Below are 20,925 nucleotides of genomic sequence, written 5' to 3'. Positions count from 1 at the left end.
GCAATCATTTTGCCTTTTCAATGAAAATCAAAACTTAAATGACGTTCCGCTTTGAAGGAGAAGTTTTTTTTCCTTGACAAAGAACAACAAAAACAACAACAACATAATAACAAAACGATCCATAGGTCCACTACGTGTTCAAAAACGGCAACACGCAGAAAAGTTGACGTTGAGTGTAGAGAGTTGAATGGCGCAGAAAATATTCAAATAGAGCTTTTTGAGATGCAATGCAATGAGGAAATAAAATCTATATTCAATTCGAGAGATGTATCAGCTCTTATATTTATAAAAAGTGTCTTCTTGAGAGAAATCTCTATCCAAATATGACCAACCATGCAAATAAACTCAAATTGATGATTGGAAGTACATATGCGTGGCAACAAAAATTTTCAAAAATGAACATTACAAAGAATAAACTCGGATTAGTAATGGCCATTTAGAATTTTGTTTTCGATTTTGGATTCCTCCAGTGTGCCGCCCGATGTCGAAAAATTATCAAACGTGATGCAACAATGTCACATTTATTTTTATTTGTAATTTTTTTTCTTTTAGTAAGACGACTGAGTTCACGAGTTGTCGCAGTCCCCGCACGCTGTTTCAAATCTAAAATTTCATCTTCTGATCTGTGTGAAAAAATTGTGATTCATTGGCCATCCATTCGGTTTTTACCTTTTTAAAAATATGTGCGGCCCGCCTAGACTTGCAACCCTTAATTTTGGCCCGCGAGCGACAAAAGGTTGCCCACTCCTAGCTAGTGGATAGAGGTCATGAATTGTTCTCCTCGCCATATTATCCAGGGTGTTTTACATTAGGTGGTCAATGTGCATTCGAAACGATTCCGATCATCCCAGAAAGTAGTAGCTCATTTCAGGGAAAACTATATAACCGGGCGTTTTTCGAACTAAAAAGACCGAAAATGCCGTGTAAAATCGCAAACCGTGTAAAGCATTCTGTACTATTGGCGTGAAATAAAGTTGAAAATTTTCTGATGGCACTGATGAACATATTTATTACGATTATATCCCATGGGCACAAAATTGCTTCACTAATACTAAAACTCAATGTTTTTCTGCCTACCCAATAGACCTCATGTCTCATGCCTGCCCAATAGACCAAACAATGTTACGCTTAATTTATGCAATATATATATATATTAATTAAAATTCCGTCATGGCATTTTCAATCCGATTGTTCATTCATACTTCATTTTTTGCTTGTCCAATGATCATGTTCTCTCTTTCTGTAAAAAAAAGGTAGAGATGTTTTAACTTACAAGATAATATTCACGACAATGGAGATTCCTACAACTTAGTACTGAGCTTGAGGTTTCAAACGTTGAAGCTGCAACCTCAAGATACTCTCGATTAAAAACTGAGACCTTTTCGAGTCATAACTTTCACTTTCAAATAATTCACCTCGTGATGCCTTAAGTGAATAGGTGTATGGCTCTCACAAAGTATTGGAACTAAGATTGGGAGCATCTCGGGCAAAAATAAAACTATTAATCCGACTTGGTCGCGTTTCGTCGCTTGTTTGACTGAAATAAAACTTATATTACCTCAGTGAAATTTTATTTTAATAAAAAAAAATTAATTTAGAATTTCTAACAACAATCAAAAATGTCGTCACCTCTCGTCTGCAAATTCACATCATTTTCCACATTGCGCTTTTTCAGTATATATGCGTAGAATGGTGGTATTGTGCTATATCTGGAAAATGTAAAACAAAAGGTTGCTATAGAAACTACTTTCAACTAATCACTCAATTAATTGAATCGCTTAATCCATGATAATGTTGGTATAACGGTAATTAGGTAAATTTGTGTTTTCGATTCATCGAAGAGGAAGATATTTATTTAAATCTCATTATTACCCAGTATACCATTATACAATGAAGAATTTGTAAATATATCAAAAGATAGAAGTAGGAGAGACATAAAGAGATGGAGAACCTATAAACTCTTATATTCTATCAGCTATACAAAATATTAGAAATCTAAAAGACTTACCGATGTTGTATCGGTGAACTGATCATCAATGTCCGACATTCAACGGACGAAATGTCCTGGCTAAGAACTAACACAGCTACAGCAAGAAAAATTGCGATATTCTTCATCTTAGTTTACGACGCGTCAGAATGTTAAACTGGACTTCAGTTGATTTATTTTTATGAGATTGTTTTGTCCGAACAAGATTGTTCTCAAGTATCCAAATTTCTTCCGGTTTAATGAAGCTGAAAGCTCAATTTTTTAGGAATGCGTTGTTGGATTAGTTTCTGGAGTGATTTATACACGGCATTGTCGATCAATTATATAAATAATCGCGGTAATTGCAGCAATCTCAAAACGAATTCATCAAAAAGATCAATTTTTTCATCAAACTTTTTGATATGAAATCAATCCGTCTCTTCAGATATAAAGGCCTTAATTGCTCGTGCAATCATGATTATCATTAATTTTTTAAAGTATGAATTTGTCCATTAGCACAAACACTTGTTCTGAACTCTGATATTTAAAGTAGTAAATGAGAGCAATCATTTTGCCTTTTCAAATAAAATCAAAACTCAAATGACGTTCCGCTATGAAGGAGAATATTGAATATCGATAATTTATATTTGCAAATGGTTGTAACTAAATTTGAATATTATCCTTTGATTTGATATTGATACAACGTTTTAATTCGAGTCAAATTTGATTTTGCTAGGAACACTTGACTCGTTATCTTTTAGTCGTAGTCGTATATGCGTGAGGAATTGAAATATTCTTTTAATATTGTTATTATTATATATATCATATGCACTTCGCAATGAATGCATTTTGCCGGTATATATATTATTGACCTTTTCCGCTTTACACCGTACACTGTACACACATCAAATTTCCCATGTAATGCAAACAACTATAATTGCAAACAGCATTGCAATAGCATTACTAAACAACTTGTCAGCATTTTGAGGAGTTTCAACTCATACAATCTGCATATACCTTGCCAAAACAAGGCCATGCTGACACGATTTTTTAGGATCTCAATAAAAGTTTTCGGTAAAGTGATGAACAATTTTAATTCAAAAACAACGAAAACCATGTTATGGAAAAGAAATTCGTAGTTTGCCTAATTTAATCTAAAACTTCAAAAATTTATACAGAAACAATGCCGTCTTGTCAAATTGCTACGGCACGGAATGATTGGTAAAAATATAAATTTTTGTTGTACTGTTCAATTACCTCAATAATATTAATTTTGGCAGTTTCCATTTTATTGATTCATATTATATTGTGTAAAGCTCTGAATCTTTATTCAACATATTGGAGTTTTATAGGCCTACAGCAAATACACATATCACATTCAGAAATGCCAATCATATAGTTATATTACTAAATAACGTGAATAACAACAAAAAATAAAAGGTTGTCAACAAACTTGTCCTTCTCTCAAATCATGGACACTTTTCACAGGCCCCGAAGAAAACGATTTGAGCAATATCCGAAATTTCATCACAGATATGTGGTACATTTTCAAATTTTCTAATTGGCATTCAATTCGATCCCCAGATTTAACTACGGTTCGTGCACAGGGCTTCGATTTAGAAGTGTTCTGGAACAAATTGCAAAACACTTGAGAGATTGCTAAAGTGCCACTTACAAATTGGTATCTCTTATATATGTTATCGATTTTAATATTTTTTTCTAAATATGCATTCCGTGAGTAGCAGCAACCCTTACATATAGCGCCCCGAGTTGTTTGCAAATAGACAAAAAGAACCGAACCAACGAGTGTTCACTGCAGTACGAAACTTAAATAAATTTAGTCAGTCTTTCCTAAATACTTGCAATACTCATTTCAGACGCGAGATGATATGAGCCAGGTGGATATGGGAGGCTCCTAATTTGTGTTTCCAATGCAATTTAACCATAGTGCTAAGCTAACCACACCCCACTAATACAACAGTTACGCAGTTAAGCAGACTTCTCTTAAATAGATGACCTCCGTTTGCGTTGGAAGCAAATCTGCATATCAAATATGCTTGCATTCTATTATTTTATGCGACAACTGCATAAACCCGTCGCCTAATCTAATGATTTGCTAATAATTATGGAAATATTGATTCTGTACTTATTGAAAATAATTGTTTTATGAACCAGATTAGATTTTAATCATATTATTTTTGAGCGAATGAGACTCTGCGCAAAATGAAGATGTTAACATGTCTATGCTTTGTGCTCATGTTTGGATTTTTTGTCGTCTCAGATCATTGTGTAGAAGCAGTTCCGCCTGACCAAGGAAGGTTTGTACATTTTATACTAATATAAATAAAATCTCTTTTACAAACATTCAACACCAAATAAAATTAACTTTTCGGTTTAGAATTCGCTCGATATCGCGAAGAGTAGATGTTGAGTGTGCAAATTTAGAGTGCTAACTAAAATATCATTGGGGATTACACTTGGCCAATTCAAATTTTTTTCGAGTTAAAAGGGACAATGCGTATTTCATCGCAACAAATTGTAAAAAGATGCTTCATTTGACCTAATCTGATTTATATTGAATTATTACTTTTTGGAAAAATTTTATATGTGTGACAAATACATTCTACAGAATAGGTACTCCGAGTCCACCATGGGGTGGCAGCAAGAAAAGATCAATTGCAGAAGATTTTGCTGCTGAAGGTGAGCTAACAAATGACAAATTTTAGATATTTTTGGGAATGATAAATTATGTACGATTCAACGATATATATATATATTTTTTCTACTTCAATTGCCTGCGTCTACAGCGTTACGCGTAGAATTCAGCAACTCCAGGCATTGCCGTAGTAGCAAGCTAAAGAATTTTAAAAAAAATAAAATCGATCATTTTTTTTCAGTTGAGAACTTTTTATTTGATGAAGATTGATGTGGACAAAGCGGCGGAGTCCCGATACAACAGAACTATGATTGTGTAACATATAACATTGTGTCTTGTCAATAAATTAATTTTGTTTGTTTGTTATATCATTGTTGCTTACGCTTTCTAAAAATTGGTTTAGGAGGAAGATAATACTTTAAAATAACTTTGTGTACAAAGCTCAAAACAAAATCGAGCGTACGCAAATAAAAGTGCAAAGAGAAGTGATAGAAATGTAATAAGCAATATTTGACAAGCTGGTGAATATAGATTTACTCTTCCGATATAAAGGCGAAAATAGATAGGGAATGATAATGATTTAGATCGTAAACGAATGTGATCGCCTGGATTATTTATGAAACAACCAGCTAAAACCAAGCTGGTAAAACTTGGAAAGGTAGTTGAGATGTAAGGAGTTCGTCATGAAATGAAGGGTAACTATCACAGTATGATATCTAATTTCAAAGTTATTTCTGAGCCAGTGGTGACTTTGGTTTTATATATACAGACATACAGTATTTAATTTTTTTTTTGCATACGACAAATAAAATTGCGCAGAGTTCCCAGATTCTCGGGGATGTTTCATTGGGGTTCCATCGCACCAAGGTCGTTCAAAACCACTGTTCTGGGTCAATTTCTTTCAATTTTAAATTTGACCGAGGAGTTAAGAACTACCGCAGATGCATTAGGGCCAAGATGTGGTTACATTGCTTCTTGCTCTGGCTTATAACAGGCATGTACATATGCAAACTATCAATATATAGATAGATAGATAAGTTTAATCACAATATCTATATATATATAAGTCCATTTGATACAATATACATAATAAAATATTTTCCACGATATTTCATTTTAGATGGTAGAGTAATAAATTCCAACTTTAAAACCACAGAAAATGACAGAGCACAAAAATACATTATACAATGGAAGTGAGAGAGGGAAGTTTCAATAATTAAACTTGCTCACAAACATGAAAAACTCAACAACAACCCGCTGAAACGGTTTGTGTTGTTGTATCTCTAAATCTGGAGAGCGATACATTTGATGTGACAGAAACCTTGTTTATCTATGTCTAATTCTTTTCCATCACCAAATTGTATTCGATAAATTATTAATGTCAGGTTGTGATATGCATACGAATCCATCGACACAAAAGCTTAGAAGAACGATGAGTAGTTAGTCCCATAGAAACTCATCGGTAGCATGAGCTTGAAAGCAATACAGTATTTTTGTGTGTGTCATTTAATTCTGTTTGATTTATATTTTATACAATAATCCACTGAACCTTTGAAATAATTGGTAACATGAAATGTTTAAAACTCTTGCGAACTGACATTATGATAAACAAATAAACTAGAAAAATATCGGCGTCGCTTTGCAGTGCCCAATTGAAAAATATTCTCTTATTTTTTTTTTCACCAAATAATCACCGCTGGTTGATTTGAATCTTCCAGTGCGGCGCTTTTCCGATTTATATCAAAAGATTCTGCCACCATTACAGCTGAAAGCCTACGTGAAAAGTTGATACAACACTTAATTCTTTGCTATATCCGGAACAAAATGCAGCTATTGTTGGGGATGGATTGTCCAACGGTGATATTTTTTAATTCCGTAGACCTTACATTTAAATTATATTGCATTTTGCTACAACCTTAGTGAATACAGTTCACACGACTAAAACTGCTAAATTTAACAATTCTGCTAATTTGCAGGCTTAATTATATATTATTCGTTCCTTCGAATTATGTTTAAAAGCTACAATGTCAGCTGGTAATCTATACTGCCTCTCAAAAGTTTTATTCGTCAAGATAACGAAGAAATTACAGTCGGGTTGTTAGCATTTCTAGTGATTATTCTATGTAATTTAAACACGAGTTAGAGAATTGTACATATTGATACAAACACAACACAATAAATTAATGCAAAAGAACTGGTTTCAAAAGTTTCAGGATGGACAAGTTCTTCAATTACACAAAAATACTTCATAATAAAGTAAAGATACATAGAATATTGTGCATGGGCGATATCGGTAACATCATCGAAAATCCATTAATTCAATCTAAGTGGTTTTCGTCAAGTAGTTGGATGCCATCTAAGATAAAAAGGAATAAAAATAATTTAGTCAACTTTATAACTCAATACACTTTTACGCTGATGTTTGATTGATTTTAATTCAATACAATTAGGAATATCACGTAGAGACCAGATCTATAACCTCAAAAAATTATTTTACTTTGGAGCACAATCATTGCCATTAGTGTGTGTTAACCAAATAAATACGTTTGGATTCTGTCTGATTTTAGCCAATACAATTATATTTATTTCATTATGTGTGTCAAATATGGACTTCAGTAAATTCGTTTGCTACAAAACCACGAAAAAGGTTTGAATGTTTTCGTAAAACTTACCGAAAAATTCGTCCGTCCCCACTGATCGTTTCTTTCCACCCCACGGGGTTGAATATCTGTGATAATATGAGTAAATAAAAGTGTTCTATGTATCTGACCGAAACGTGGTTGACGGAGGTTGTTAAAACACATCATCACAAGCTTATCGTGGTTTATTACCTATCTCTATTCTTGTTTTCAATAGAAATATAGTGGGAATAGGACTTTCATGTTGTTTTGTTGATCCTGTATACATGATAAAGACTCCGTTTGAAACAATTACGTTCGGTTACATCATCTCGGTACATCAACATCGTCTACGATTACTTGTTTAGATTTTAGAAAAAAGTTTCTTACCTCCTTTGACCCGTTGGGTTCACTGTTGTTGATGATTGAGCAACCACCATTGATGACTTCTCCGAAATGAATGACAAGTTCAGCAGAAGCATCGCCCCAAACACTAAAGTCATCATTTTGCATTTATTGGTGAACATTGTAGCTCAGATTGTATGTGGGAAACAACTGAATATTAGAGACTGTTAAAAACAAACTTATTTTAAATTATCTGGACTATTGAACGCACAATAACGAGTATTTTCAAAATAAAAATGCTCTCATACACACAAGATGTAAAAGCATAGAATGTAAGATTGAATGTTATACGCTGCTCATATTGCCAAATATTCTTTTATAATAAATGGAGTGTTATTGATAATGTTCAAAATACTTTCATTATAAGGCGACACTTAAAGAATAAACCTTTTAAAACTATACTTATTAAACAAATTGTAAAGTACTCTGTAATAAATACTAAATCTCATTTGCTTTTTAGAAATTATAATTAAGTTGAAACCCACTTGAGTTTGAAAACAAATAGGACTCAAATCGAAAAAGAAGGGTTTGGATAATGGCAAAAATTATCTAATGGCCTAATTATTTCAGTATACCTACAAAAATTACATATATTGACGATAATAATGATCGATACCTAATTCCTGAAATGCCTCTGATCATATTTATAAACTCTTCGTTCGATTAATAAACTCTTCTATTTGGATGATTAAAAGTAATTTGATTTGTCGATGATTGCCTTGTGTATGATTATGTTCTATCCACTTTTGTGGCTCAATAATAGATATACACTTGAGCACATAATTATTGGAAATTACGTGGCGACTTAAATTTAAGCTCGTTTGAAATGATGTCTTTTGCGCGCAGTAGCTATATATATGGGATCACTTTCCTTTTTATAAAATCTTCGTATCATATGCTTCATCAAAGTTTGGCCGTACAGACAAAGCCGCAATAGCTCATGTAATACAGATTTATTATAGATATAAGAGCTAGGGATTGTTGAGCTACATGCTCAATTGGTGCAGTGAAGATGCCAGAGGTTGTATTGTTTGTGCGAAACGTGTTAAAATAAGTAAGCACTATAAGTCGATATAGTTTAAAAGCGGCAACAAATTATGACAAAATTAAAAATCGAAAAAGATATTTCGTAACTTTAGGAAACTCTAGAGAAGCCGTTTGATGACTAACGACTCATCAAACTTTCACAGCTGCACTTGACAACCGTGTACTTACATTTATCAAATGATCATTGTCAATAAAATATTTTTGGTGGTTACGTGTAGCGGTTGAAAGTGTTAAATATAAATCTCATCAAAGCGACAAACGGTGGTATACGGTAAATAACCAACTTGTGATGTTTTATTGGTGAATACTGAAAAGCATGACAATACTAAACATATGAAAATAAAGAAGAATATGTTTATTTTATTTCCCATAATTCTAGATTATTTGTTATATATGATATATTTTTCATACTAGCTATAATATAAATTTGTATCAACATAATACCTAAACAGTCAAATATAAAAATATGAATCTGAAACTTGTTCTCATGTGTGCCATTTATTGCTCCATTTTCGTACAAGTCATTATTTGCGCGGACATGATTTTTATGGGTCAGCCTGGCAGCGGTAAATCGGAGTCAAGGTGATTTTTTAATTTTTACATAAATTATTTCATCAATTAAGTTAGGTAAATGAATATTTTGTATAATATATAACAAATGTAATATTGAAACTGTTAAGTAAAACTGCTTCAACAATTCAAAAAAGTGAGAAAATAAATTATTGCACATTTCTCACTTTTACACTCTAATTTAAACGAAAATAATAAATTTGTTGCCAACATGTTATGTTTTTCACTTCAGACAACCGTCGGCGTCAGATCCGGGGTGGGCGGGGAAAAAGAAAAGAAGATCAATAGTTGAAATTGATGAAAATACAGGCACGTTCAATATTGTGGTATACATTGGTTTTGGACCACACGTTTTAATCAATGCAATTCAATTATATTTTCTATTTTATATGCAAATCATATTCTTTGTAAGAGTGTGGCGGCGTATGTATTTTATCACACTTCGCCTGTAGTATCGCATAATCTAAAAATATAATAGCTTAAATGTCACGCATTGTGCTTAAACTCTATTTCTAGTAATAATCAGCTTAGTGTTTTTCTTTGTATAATACCAGTAATTGAAATTATTTTCCTATTTTTCAGATTTTGAGCTTTTCGAAGATGTTCAATAATCAGAGTCATTCAACATTTTCTTCTCTTTGTCACAAAAGTGCGCTTTTCAAAATAGAAGACGATCTCAGTTTTTTATGTAAAATGTTAATTAATTTTACAACTTGGAATTGTATAAATAGATTTGTGACTTTTTACAATATATTTCATACATTTTGTTCTTTTTTCCTCTTTTCCAGTATTCATGTTTGTGCTTATGTTGTGATGACGAATAAACTATATTAGAAATTTATTTTTTTAATTCGAGAATTTTAGAAAATGCTATAAAAGTCATATATTTCTGGCAATGGCACATCATTTAATAATCTTGTTACCGCAAAATCTCGAAGGTGCAGCGTTGTAAAGTTGGATGTAATTATTGCAAAACAGAACATTGAGCTGAACAGTTTATCTGTACCTAATAAATTTTGTTGTACAAAACCTCGACCTATTGCCAAATTCGTTGTTGTTCAAATCACGTACAGCCATAAAAAACTACAGTAATATTAAGGTTGTTGTACTTTTAAAATCACATCTAAAAATAATGGACTTCATGTCTAAAAATAAAGCACATTTTGGGTGAAAAATTTATCAATAACTAAGTTTTAAAATTGGAAGCTGAGATTAACAATTCTTTATTCTATTTTTTCTTTAATGAAACCAAAAAAGCATATGATCAACCGCTAATGCAGTAAATCTCAACTATATCATTCTATCCATCAACGACGTATCTTCTGCTCCATGATACTCTCCCATTGACTAATTTTAAAACAAGTACGGCAACAATTTAAGCGCAGACGAATGAGTAGTTTTGACAAGTATAACGTTTACTACACTACGTTTACTAATGTACATTCTTAATATATGAGTTCAAGATGTCGGATTGAAGCTTTAAACGTTTAAAAACTAATGTGAAACAAAAAATAATGCACGAGGGTTTTTGTTCAATTCTCATTGTCTTTTCTATCTTTTTGGTCAAAATTGTATTTGTCAAAAATTGCATTTCATTTAAGCTCAGAGATTCAACAACTTATAGCTCGAAGTGTAGCAATAGATATTATGACGGACTATAATTGTCTGAAATGTCTGTAATCGTCTTTTAAGAAGGTTTATCTGATTCCTGGCTTGTCTCCTGTCATCTATAGTGTTTCAAATCTTGTTCAAAATGATGTCTACTGGCATCTGCATCGCAAGATTACAGCTAAAGTATCATTTCCACTCTTAGTAACTATTTACATTATTGGTGAAACGATAGGCGTGGTGAACTAGTGCTTAGAGCGCTGTGAATTCTACTCCATTGATATTGCAGATTAAAATTTTCGGATTTAAGCTCATCAGGTGTAATAAATTTGGTGGAAAATGTCTAACCAAAATGGTTCCGGTTCTTGCAGAAAACACTAGCGCGATACATTTCATGCAGTGGCTGAGCAATGTTCGAAGTGAAATGTAAGCAAAGGCCGCAAAAAAAATTCCAAACTTGCTGAAGCATTTCTTACTACTTGTGGGAAATCAAGTTCAAAATCACCTGACAACGGTGATAATTAATCATATCAATTATATCACATGGTCATAAATTTCTTCACTAGTACAAAAACTCAATATTTTTCAGAATACCCAATTGTATAAACCAAACAATATTACGCTTTATTTTTCCATCTATATTCATTTATTTAAAATCCCGCCATGGCATTGTGAATCCGATTGATCTTTCATACTTCATTATACCCGTGTCAAAATAAATCCTTCTCTCTTTCTGTAATAAAAGGTGGAGATGTTTAAACTTACATGATAACATTGACGGGAATGAAGCTTCCCACAGATTAATACTGAGCTTCAGGTTTTGAAATGTTGAAGCCACGGCTTTGACTCGATTTGAATTTGTTTTTAAAGATAAATTCACTTTCAAGTGTAACATTAATTAACAATTTTGCTATATTTCACCTTCAGTCTGCAAATTTTCATCCTTTTCGACATTCCGCTTTTTCCGTTTCCATACAGATGGTGCATGTGTGGTATATCTGAAATATAGAAAACGTAAAGTTGATGTAGAGCAGTGTTTTTACACCAACAAACATTTCAAAAACTCGAGAAATTCCCGTGAAATTGATTATATCTAAATATGCTTATATTTATAATCATAAAATGTGAAACGACGATTTGACGCGGAACGTCTGGCGATCTTTCACCGAACAATAGTGAAACACACTTATTATATGATTATCTCATAGTCGCGTATTGATTATAGACAAACAATATACGTACACCATACAGACTCTAGGATTTGGATTTAAACTTGTGGAATCCCTGGACGGAACTAGCGTAACCCTTGGGTTACTCGGAACCCTAGTTGGAACCACTGGTGTACTTTGTTAACAAAGTTATATCAATTAATCTACTTGTGTGAATGAGTTTATCAATTCGTATAAAGTGTAATGTATATATAATGGTAAATTAAAATATGATAAATTTCCATCGTCGAACGATCGGCGAAGAAAACTTTTGAAAATCATCATTTATCACCCTGAATAAACAATTCAGAATTTGTGAAATTATATCGAATGTTTAAATACAGAGCATGAGAGGATAGAGTGCAAACATTCAAAACTTCAATCCGATCTTCTATAGAAAGTAAGAGAGCAATGCTCAAATGTAGGTACACGAGGGCGAAACCAGAGTAGTATGAATATGCAATCTTTCGCAGTAGACCACCTATCCCACAGTATTAATGACTTCGCCTGACTACTAACACGAACAAAGAACTGCCACAAGTGCTCAATATTTAATTTTGATGATTTCACCAAACATAAAAAAACGAATCACTTAGAGCCTACAGAAATTTATGAAACAGATGAAAGTAATGAGCCTTCTAGCGAACGATACAATTTTTACCAGTAGAAAATTTCAAAGCAATTGGTCCAATAGTTAACAGCAACAAGAAAAGAAACACTAACTAGAACAACAACAACATAATACCAAAACAATCCATATGTACAATTCGTCTTCAATAACAGAAATCTAATAAACTTACCTCCCCTGTACCGGTGAACTGATCATCAATATCTGACAGTCAGTTGGGGAAATTTCCAGGCTAACCAGCACAACTACAACAAGAAAAATTGCGACGGTCTTCATCTTTGTATCAAGCGCGTAGGATCGTTCAGAAAAAAATAAATTGTAATTTACACATGAAGAGAAGATAACGCTGACTTTTGTTGATTTATTTTTATGAGGAGTTTGCTTCAAACAAGACTGTCGTCACACCGATCGAAAATCGTTCCTGTTTAAATGAGTTAAGCTGAAAGCTGCGTTTACCAGCTGAACTTTCATCTGCAACTAATTTACAGCAATGTCGACCTTTTATTTATGCAATTACAGCTATCCTATTAGGAAGATGTCATATTTTTCATCGAACTTTATAATATGAAATCAATCAATCTCTTGAGATACAAATGTATTAATTGCTGGTAAAAACATATAAATGGAGCCATTTAATGCTACTTTGTAAATAAGCAACAATTTTCTATGTTATGAATATGCTCATTAGCACAAATACTTGTTTCATGGTTTAAAGTAGTAAGTGAAAAAAATTATGTTGTGCCTTGTCAATAAAAAGCAAATGATAAATTACGTTTATTTTTGAAGAGGACGATTGAAAATCAATAATTAACATTTTCAAATGGATTTAATTATATATAAATATTATCTTCCAATTTGATATTGATCCGGGGTTGAAGTTCTTCTCACAGCTTTTATTTGATAAAAAGAATTTTCATAATGAATTGTAGCCATGATTTTCAGTAATATCTCTCATTATCTACTTACCGTAATTTGATTCTATATCGACGTTATGCGCAAGTCAGGTCTTAAATGATAATGTTCTTGAGGTAGTCATAAAAAAAAATTACACAAATCTTTAAGAGTTCTATAAAGCCGATGTCTATACCCTAGGTCAGGGGGTTGCTTTTGATGTTGCGGAGCCCTTGAAAAGGTTGACTATTAATTCACGGCGCCCCAAAATAAATGTTAAACTTGTTACTTTCAGATTAATATTCCTGAGCAAGTTAAAAGTACTTTACTTAAATTAAATGCTGAACCTTTTTTTTATTAGGGTTAATTGAAGTCATACATAAATCAAAATTTTAAACATAAATTGTAGTGTATTCTGCCTTTAGCCTTAACATAAATTATATATACTAAAGCTGTAAACTTGACACTTGATAAACATATTAATAAATTAGGGGTCGAATCTTTTCCCTTGTTCATATTTTTCCCAGACATTGTGATTTTTTGAAGGCGATATCTTGTTTAAAAATAATCTCAAGTGCGAAATAAAAAAAACAAGAAGTTTGACAAATCCCAAGATCGCAAAAATACGACTCCAATTTATTTATAGATGACAGTTTGTCACATATTTTATGCTATTTTAGAATAGTATTCTTTCATTTTAGTAATCCTAATAGTAATCTCGAATCAAACGTGAGTAACGATGAGCACAATTACATCATGACAACGAGACACGTTAAATGCTCGCATCGGTCATGGATTAAATATTTTACGCAACAGAAATCTCGTTATTCGTTTTTTTTTCGCGAAGAATATTGCGCGGAAATTTCCGATTCCAATTTTGAAACCACCTCCCTCTTAAGAATCCTGGCTGTGCTCCTGCTTATAAATAATGTCATTTTTCAATTCCGCCTCTTTGCCATATTTCGAGGCTATATTGTTGTCAGATTTTATCAAAGCTGTTATTGCTTCTTTTAACAGTTACAATATTAGTCAGTATTTTGAAAAGTAATCCAATAGCTCGCGGAACCCCTGAGATTCTCTCGCGGAGCACTTTGAGAAACTATGCCCTAGGTCTCATCAAATCCGATTCCAGCAATTAATTAATATAAGCTCATACAAAATGCGAGAAAAGGGGCATCAGGAGATTTGAGATGTACCCTATTAATACCACGTAGTCGTTCTTCGAGTTCTAAGAGTGCTTTTCTGATTTTAAGCCGTAAAACCATTGTATATACGAACAGAACCGAAATTCAACCCTGGCGGGAATCGTTTGAATGAATGAAAATAGCGATACTTCCACTATCCATTTATTGCAAAAGTACATGAAGAAGCATACGCTGATGACAGTCTTTGTACCAACAAACAAAAAATTTTTTGCCAAATTTACTAACAAGGAAATATGAAATAAAATCATCGACATCTCATTTTAATTTGCATTGTTAATGACACTGATATTTACCTTTAAATATCAAACAGTAAGCGCATAGCTCATATGAATCAAATGTCTTATCCAATGCAAAAAAAAAACACCCACAGCTGTCACCACTATCATTTTTGTTGACGGCAATAACTTTTTAATTAGATTGAAGCAGCATTCCAATAGCTTTTTTTTTCGTGATCTCACAGTAAGATTTTTAACATTTTTACTCATTAAATTTTGAGGACGCTTGCTTAAACCTCTACCATTCCACGAATCATGGTCCGAGGTACTGCAATATCTATAATAACAAGCTATATTTGTCTGAACTTTCTGCTTTCGTCTTTCCCAGAAAGGATTTTATTGTTAGAGGTCCTGGATTGTCAAATCTCTATGCGGGAAGTTTTCACCAATATATTCCGGAGTTCTTTAATTCTTTCCACTTACCCTGTTTCCATGAAGCGAAAATGAAAATGGCAAGCTGTGTGAAGCTTTAACGAAAAATAAAATCAAAAATTAAAAAGCGACAGTGATAAGCGGTTATATCACATAGTCACAAAATGAATTTACAAATACCAAAACTAGATTTTCATCCCTCCACTCAATAGACCAAACAATAGTACGATTTGTTTATGCAATTTATGTTTAATTCCGAAACCCGCCATAACATTGTGAATCCGATTGTTCAGTGATACTTCTTAACCTTTTGCTTGTCCAATGACCGTGTTCTCTCTTTCTGTAACAAAAGGTGAATGTGTTTAAACTTACAAGATAATATTATCGAGAATGGAGATTTCCACGACATAGTACGCTGAGCTTCAGATTTTGAACGTTGGAGATACGATCATAATATTTTCTTGATCAGAACTGAGAACTCTTTCAGCCATAACTTGTACTTTCGAAAAATTTACATAATAGTGCCTTGAAGAATTTTTTTAAAATAAAACTTAGACTTCCAAGTCTAACAATATCAATTAAAATGTCATCACCTTTTATCTGCAAATTTACATCAGTTTCCACACTGCGCTTTTTCCGTTCCCATGCGTAGAATGGTGGCTGTGTGCTTAACCTGCAAAATGTAAAATAAACGACTTTCAACTGAATCACTTAATACACGATGAGGTTGGTATAATGGTGCTTAAACTATGGCAAACTTTATGGGTTTTCGATTTCTCGATGAAGAAAATTTATATTTGAATCTCATTAATTATCACCCAGGATTCCTTTTGCAATGAATAATTTGTGAAACTATATCAACTGTTCAAAGTAGCCGAGACCCAAAGAAATGGAGAACGTCATTAACTCAACCAGCTAAATATAACAGAAATCTAATTGACTTACCGTATTGGTGAACTGATCTTCAATGTCCGACATTCAACTGGAGAAATGTCCTGGCTAAGAACTAACATGACTACAGCAAGAAAAATTGCGATATTCTTCATCTTAGTTTTCTAATCTTGGAGATGCTCAGAAAAATTTATACTGTAATATACACAAGAAGTTCAATTTATGTCGATTTCAGGCAAATTATTTTTATGAGGTTTTTTGTCTTCATACAAGACAAGGAATGTGTTGACTGGATTTGGATGCGTTTCTGAAGCGATTTATATATGGCATTGACGATCATTTATTTAAATATTCATGGTAATTGCAATAATCTCAAGATTAGCATAGCAAAAAATATCAAATTTTTGATCGAAGTTTTCGATATGAAACCATTTAAGTAAGTCTCTTGAGATATAAATGCCTTGTTGACTCGTGCAGTCATAATTAACCATAATTTTTCAAGCATAAATCTGTCCATAAGCACAAACACTTGTTCTAGTGTTTAAAGTAGTACATTTTCTACCTCGTCTACAAGAATGATTCGAAATCATGATATTTAAATTCAATTGATGATATTAATGCGAAATGCGAATATTATCCTTCAAATTGATATTGATCCCAATTGCCATTACTCACAGTTTTTAATTCGAGTCAAACAAGTTTTGCTATACATTGGACAAAAAATAAATTTGAATATTTTTTCAAATCACACTCTTGTAGAACATGTACGATTAGCACTTCCTAAAAATAATTTTTGCAGTCTCATCTCAAATCTTTTTTTGTTCAAGTAAATGATTTCATTGCTCTAAAAGGCATTATTCATATTTAACAGATTGTGCCATCGCAAATTTCAATACACATACTTCGTTTTGAGACCCGACAATACTCTTGTACGATTTACCCACTTTACCACTTTTATTGTGTTTTATTTATCTTCTATCTTTAGTAGAACATTACCTATATACTATTAATTTAATTAATGAGAGACAAAATGTTCTAGAATTGGCAAGCATTTTTTTTTAAAGTATATTTCAGAATGTCCAAAAATCAGTTACTCTCTGTCTAATTAGGTAGCAGTTTTTTGTTAGAATAGGCCAGTTCTTAATAATAATTTAAACAGAAGAAGAGAAATTAACCTTCAATTAAGATTCAATATCATTTTGGTAATATTGCAGTTCAACTGTTAGGTCTGAGTGAAATTAATTGTTTGTACCTATTTTCCAGTCATTACATGATTCTGCCTCATGGCAAGGTAAATGTGGAACTTTGCAATTAAATCAATACAGAAAAAGGGAATAATTGAATCGATGAGCCTAATCATCCTACTAAAACTAAAACAAAGTGAAATGGAAATTTTCAAGTGTCAGAGACTGATTGAATTTTTGTAAAGATGATTTTTGCTTTTTCGTATATTGGGTTGGCAAATGATTTTGAATAAGTAGCATCAATTTAAACTCTAGTATCTATTAAATAATAAGCAGCATTTAATTGTTTGTAGCAATGATTATCAAAAATTTCATTCTTATTACCTACTTAAGCAAGTTCATCTTATTCAAATTTGCGTTGATTCACTTTGTTGATATTTGTCATTGACTATGTTGTAGCCTACTTACTCTCACATATCGATACAAGATATACTTATATTATAAACTTCTACAAAAATTTAAATGCGATTACTTTCATTTTTCTCGGAGTATTCTGAGCAAAATTTACTCATTTCATTTCTTATAGGGGATACTATAGATAGAAAAGTTTTATGTCACCGCTAGGACGTGTATAAATTTAATTATTCGACAGAGAATCAGTGACAGTGTCTTTGCTACAGAACTTGAAATTATCTAATTCGATATTTAACAGTTAACTAGTTGGTCACGCTAGATCATCTACAGTTAATGGATAGGAACAAACCGCTAATCTAATAGCTCAATGAAATCAGCAATATCAAGTCAGTGATGGGAGATTTTACTCATTTTTGATCAAGTTTTTTGCAATGAATGAATCTGATAAAACTTGTGAAAACAACGTGAACGGTTTATAATTACAGTAATTCGTAATATATTATATGTGAATGCTAAATTATTGCCAGGAATCAAATGTTTACGACCGATATTCTTCTTACCTTGTTATGTTTTGTGGAATTTAAAATGTCCGGTCGGAGTTATTCAAGTTGAAACGCATTTGCTGTCGCTATAGCTTGCAATGAGTTGATCCTGCCAATTTACGCTCATCCACGGTTATATTGGCGGAAAAGGAGGATTCGTTTTGTCCGCCATTTTCATACCTTGTTCTAAAAAATTATTTTCAATTTTCGTTTATATTTCATTGAATTTGCGTTTTCGTAAGCATTTTTAATTTCTAGCAGAACGTCCCGTCAAAGTCCTTCAAAGTAATAATGTAAACGTTTGATGTTCCTAAAGGCCAATTTAAAATAGAAAGTTCGTGCAGTGGTCTAAATTATATTTTGTATTTTGAGTACTAATCATTATTTTGTTTTAACATTAAACTTGAAAGTGAGAACAAGAGTATGAAAGTAGAACTTTTTTTCATCTGTGTACTTTATTGCTTTATGTTCATCCACATCACCAATTGCAATGACAAGGATGGAGAGTCGGCTGTTCATGGCATAGTTTATTCAAGGTGGTGATTTTTCGATTTTTTCGGGAAGTATCAACCAATTTACATTGCATTCTATCCACATTTTAAATAAGTTTTATAGTTCAAGTTTTCATAGTTTGTCTCAACTTTTTCTGGTTTCAATAGATGTCAGCAAATAGATGATTCATAATGACAAACTTTGTAATTTCTGGTATTTTTTTTGATGAAATGAAATCAAACTATGTAATATATTGCAACAATATGTTCATATAATAATAAAAAATTGCATTTTAGACACCCAGTAGCCCCGGCGTGGCTTGGAAAAAAGAAAAGGAGATCCACAGTAGACAATGATGAAAATTCAGGCGCGTGCAAAATTACTTTTATACATTCCTGCTGGGTCATTTTACAAAGGAAGATCTAATTGTATTTTTGCTTTGTTGGCAATGGAGAATTCCACATAAGCTTTATATAAACCACTTTGTTAAAAAAAATAGTATGTGTCCCAAGTCTTCTATTGCGCAATAATGCTAAACATTGAGGAAACTATTGAGAATTTGGAATTAAGTATTTACAGTGGTGCACAGGCTTCCTAAAAAGTTCCAATATCAATTTATTAAAATGGTATTGGATATTCTATTGAATTAATAGAAAAAGAGAGACAAATTTTAAATTAAATCTACTTTTTTATAAACAAAATTTGATTAATTGTAGCCGGTAAGCTAATTATTTTAGGTTTATCGAATATATTTTGCACTGCCATGTTGACAAATTTTAAAATCTTATTCTTTCCACTTCACTATTAATTGAATGTATCACTTTTTTTCTTACAGATATCGCTCTTTTTATAGAGGCGGAGGTTCTCGAGTAAATCAGTGGACGCATTCAAAAGATGTTTGAGACACATTTCGTTTTTCCTTTCGATGCGAAAATTAAAATTGCATACTGTTTATTGAATTTTTAAATAAGATTTTTTGCTAGTATAAGGATTTTGATATACATTACCTAAAAATTTGTTCAAAAATTTTTAATTTTAATTTGGATATTGCTATTTTAGTGAACTTTCATTGCATATATTATACCGTTGTTCAATTTGATTCGCAAGATATTTGAAACAAAAAGTGGACATATATATGTATTTGAACAGATTTCTAGCAGAATCGTTTAAAGCAACAGCTGAGAGCCTAAAATAAGGCACTCGGAAATGAGTTCGGGGTTTATCGCCACTGACGACAATTATGAGTAGCGATGGATATACGGTTCCAATAGCCCAATAGCATCTGGGTTACGGGGGGGGGGGGGGGTGATGTATTGGTTTTTAGCGTGATAAAAGGTCTCCAGAATAAATGAAAAGTGGTTGTGTGCCAAGATATACGGGAAGTTCGTAATTGCATTGACTACAGGATAAAAGACTGGAACTGTCAATAGAAAACATCCAATTGAATCAGCCGACGGTACAACACTCAAAAGTAAAGCCTGAAAAATGCTACAGAGACCAACACGAGGGTCCACGAATCCTTCTCGAAATCCAAACAATGATGGACATGTTTGTTAAACAAGCCCACTACGAAAAATGAGGAAACTTGTCGTTATTGAGTTCGATATGAACAAAAACCTATTTTTCATTTTTTTTCATTTTCATTCTATTTTTCAAACCAATTTTGAATCTTATCACTGGCTAAAGGCAATATCTTCTTGGAGACAACGATTTTGAAACGATTGAGTTAGTTCATAAAAATTTTACAGCAATCTGCAGAACAGTTTATTATTTAATCGCCCCATGACCAAGAGTGGAGAGCATCCATATAACTTTCTCTCAGCTAAATGTGCCTATCGGTTCCAATTTGCCATTCTTGATTCCAACCACCAGACTTAGGTGCATCGGTAGGCTATGTGTCTCACATGAATAGCTAATATTACAAATCAATCAGCTCGTGATATTCTTAGTAAA

The 20,925-nt window shown here is 32.5% G+C and overlaps 7 long non-coding RNA genes across 7 annotated transcripts; 3 read left to right on the top strand and 4 right to left on the bottom strand.

The window, feature by feature from the left end:
* Window positions 1-1,142: 1,142 nt before the first annotated feature.
* On the bottom strand, window positions 1,143-2,260 carry LOC120337617 (uncharacterized). The gene is made up of 3 exons (XR_013478294.1): window positions 2,009-2,260; window positions 1,630-1,709; window positions 1,143-1,240 (listed from the first exon to the last, which is right to left on the bottom strand). It is a non-coding gene; the product is annotated as an uncharacterized LOC120337617 (long non-coding RNA).
* A 1,858-nt stretch (window positions 2,261-4,118) lies between these two features.
* LOC120337581 (uncharacterized) lies at window positions 4,119-5,977 on the top strand. Its single transcript, XR_005568976.2, has 3 exons — window positions 4,119-4,284; window positions 4,596-4,666; window positions 4,864-5,977. It is a non-coding gene; the product is annotated as an uncharacterized LOC120337581 (long non-coding RNA).
* Window positions 5,978-6,721: 744 nt separating this feature from the next.
* Window positions 6,722-7,925, bottom strand: LOC144428173 (uncharacterized). Its single transcript, XR_013478172.1, has 3 exons — window positions 7,631-7,925; window positions 7,295-7,350; window positions 6,722-6,978 (listed from the first exon to the last, which is right to left on the bottom strand). It is a non-coding gene; the product is annotated as an uncharacterized LOC144428173 (long non-coding RNA).
* Window positions 7,926-9,037: 1,112 nt separating this feature from the next.
* LOC144428181 (uncharacterized) lies at window positions 9,038-10,294 on the top strand. The gene is made up of 3 exons (XR_013478188.1): window positions 9,038-9,274; window positions 9,495-9,571; window positions 9,845-10,294. It is a non-coding gene; the product is annotated as an uncharacterized LOC144428181 (long non-coding RNA).
* A 1,174-nt stretch (window positions 10,295-11,468) lies between these two features.
* Window positions 11,469-13,185, bottom strand: LOC120337879 (uncharacterized). The gene is made up of 3 exons (XR_005569026.2): window positions 12,879-13,185; window positions 11,792-11,868; window positions 11,469-11,603 (listed from the first exon to the last, which is right to left on the bottom strand). It is a non-coding gene; the product is annotated as an uncharacterized LOC120337879 (long non-coding RNA).
* A 2,493-nt stretch (window positions 13,186-15,678) lies between these two features.
* On the bottom strand, window positions 15,679-16,626 carry LOC120337873 (uncharacterized). Its single transcript, XR_005569024.2, has 3 exons — window positions 16,395-16,626; window positions 16,043-16,122; window positions 15,679-15,789 (listed from the first exon to the last, which is right to left on the bottom strand). It is a non-coding gene; the product is annotated as an uncharacterized LOC120337873 (long non-coding RNA).
* Window positions 16,627-18,896: 2,270 nt separating this feature from the next.
* Window positions 18,897-20,071, top strand: LOC144428008 (uncharacterized). Its single transcript, XR_013478013.1, has 3 exons — window positions 18,897-19,016; window positions 19,269-19,339; window positions 19,808-20,071. It is a non-coding gene; the product is annotated as an uncharacterized LOC144428008 (long non-coding RNA).
* The last annotated feature ends 854 nt before the right edge of the window (window positions 20,072-20,925 follow it).

The sequence above is a fragment of the Styela clava genome, chromosome 10 (assembly GCF_964204865.1).
Source record: "Styela clava chromosome 10, kaStyClav1.hap1.2, whole genome shotgun sequence".
In the NCBI taxonomy this organism is placed as follows: domain Eukaryota; kingdom Metazoa; phylum Chordata; class Ascidiacea; order Stolidobranchia; family Styelidae; genus Styela; species Styela clava.
This window is presented reverse-complemented; position numbering and strand designations above follow the sequence as displayed.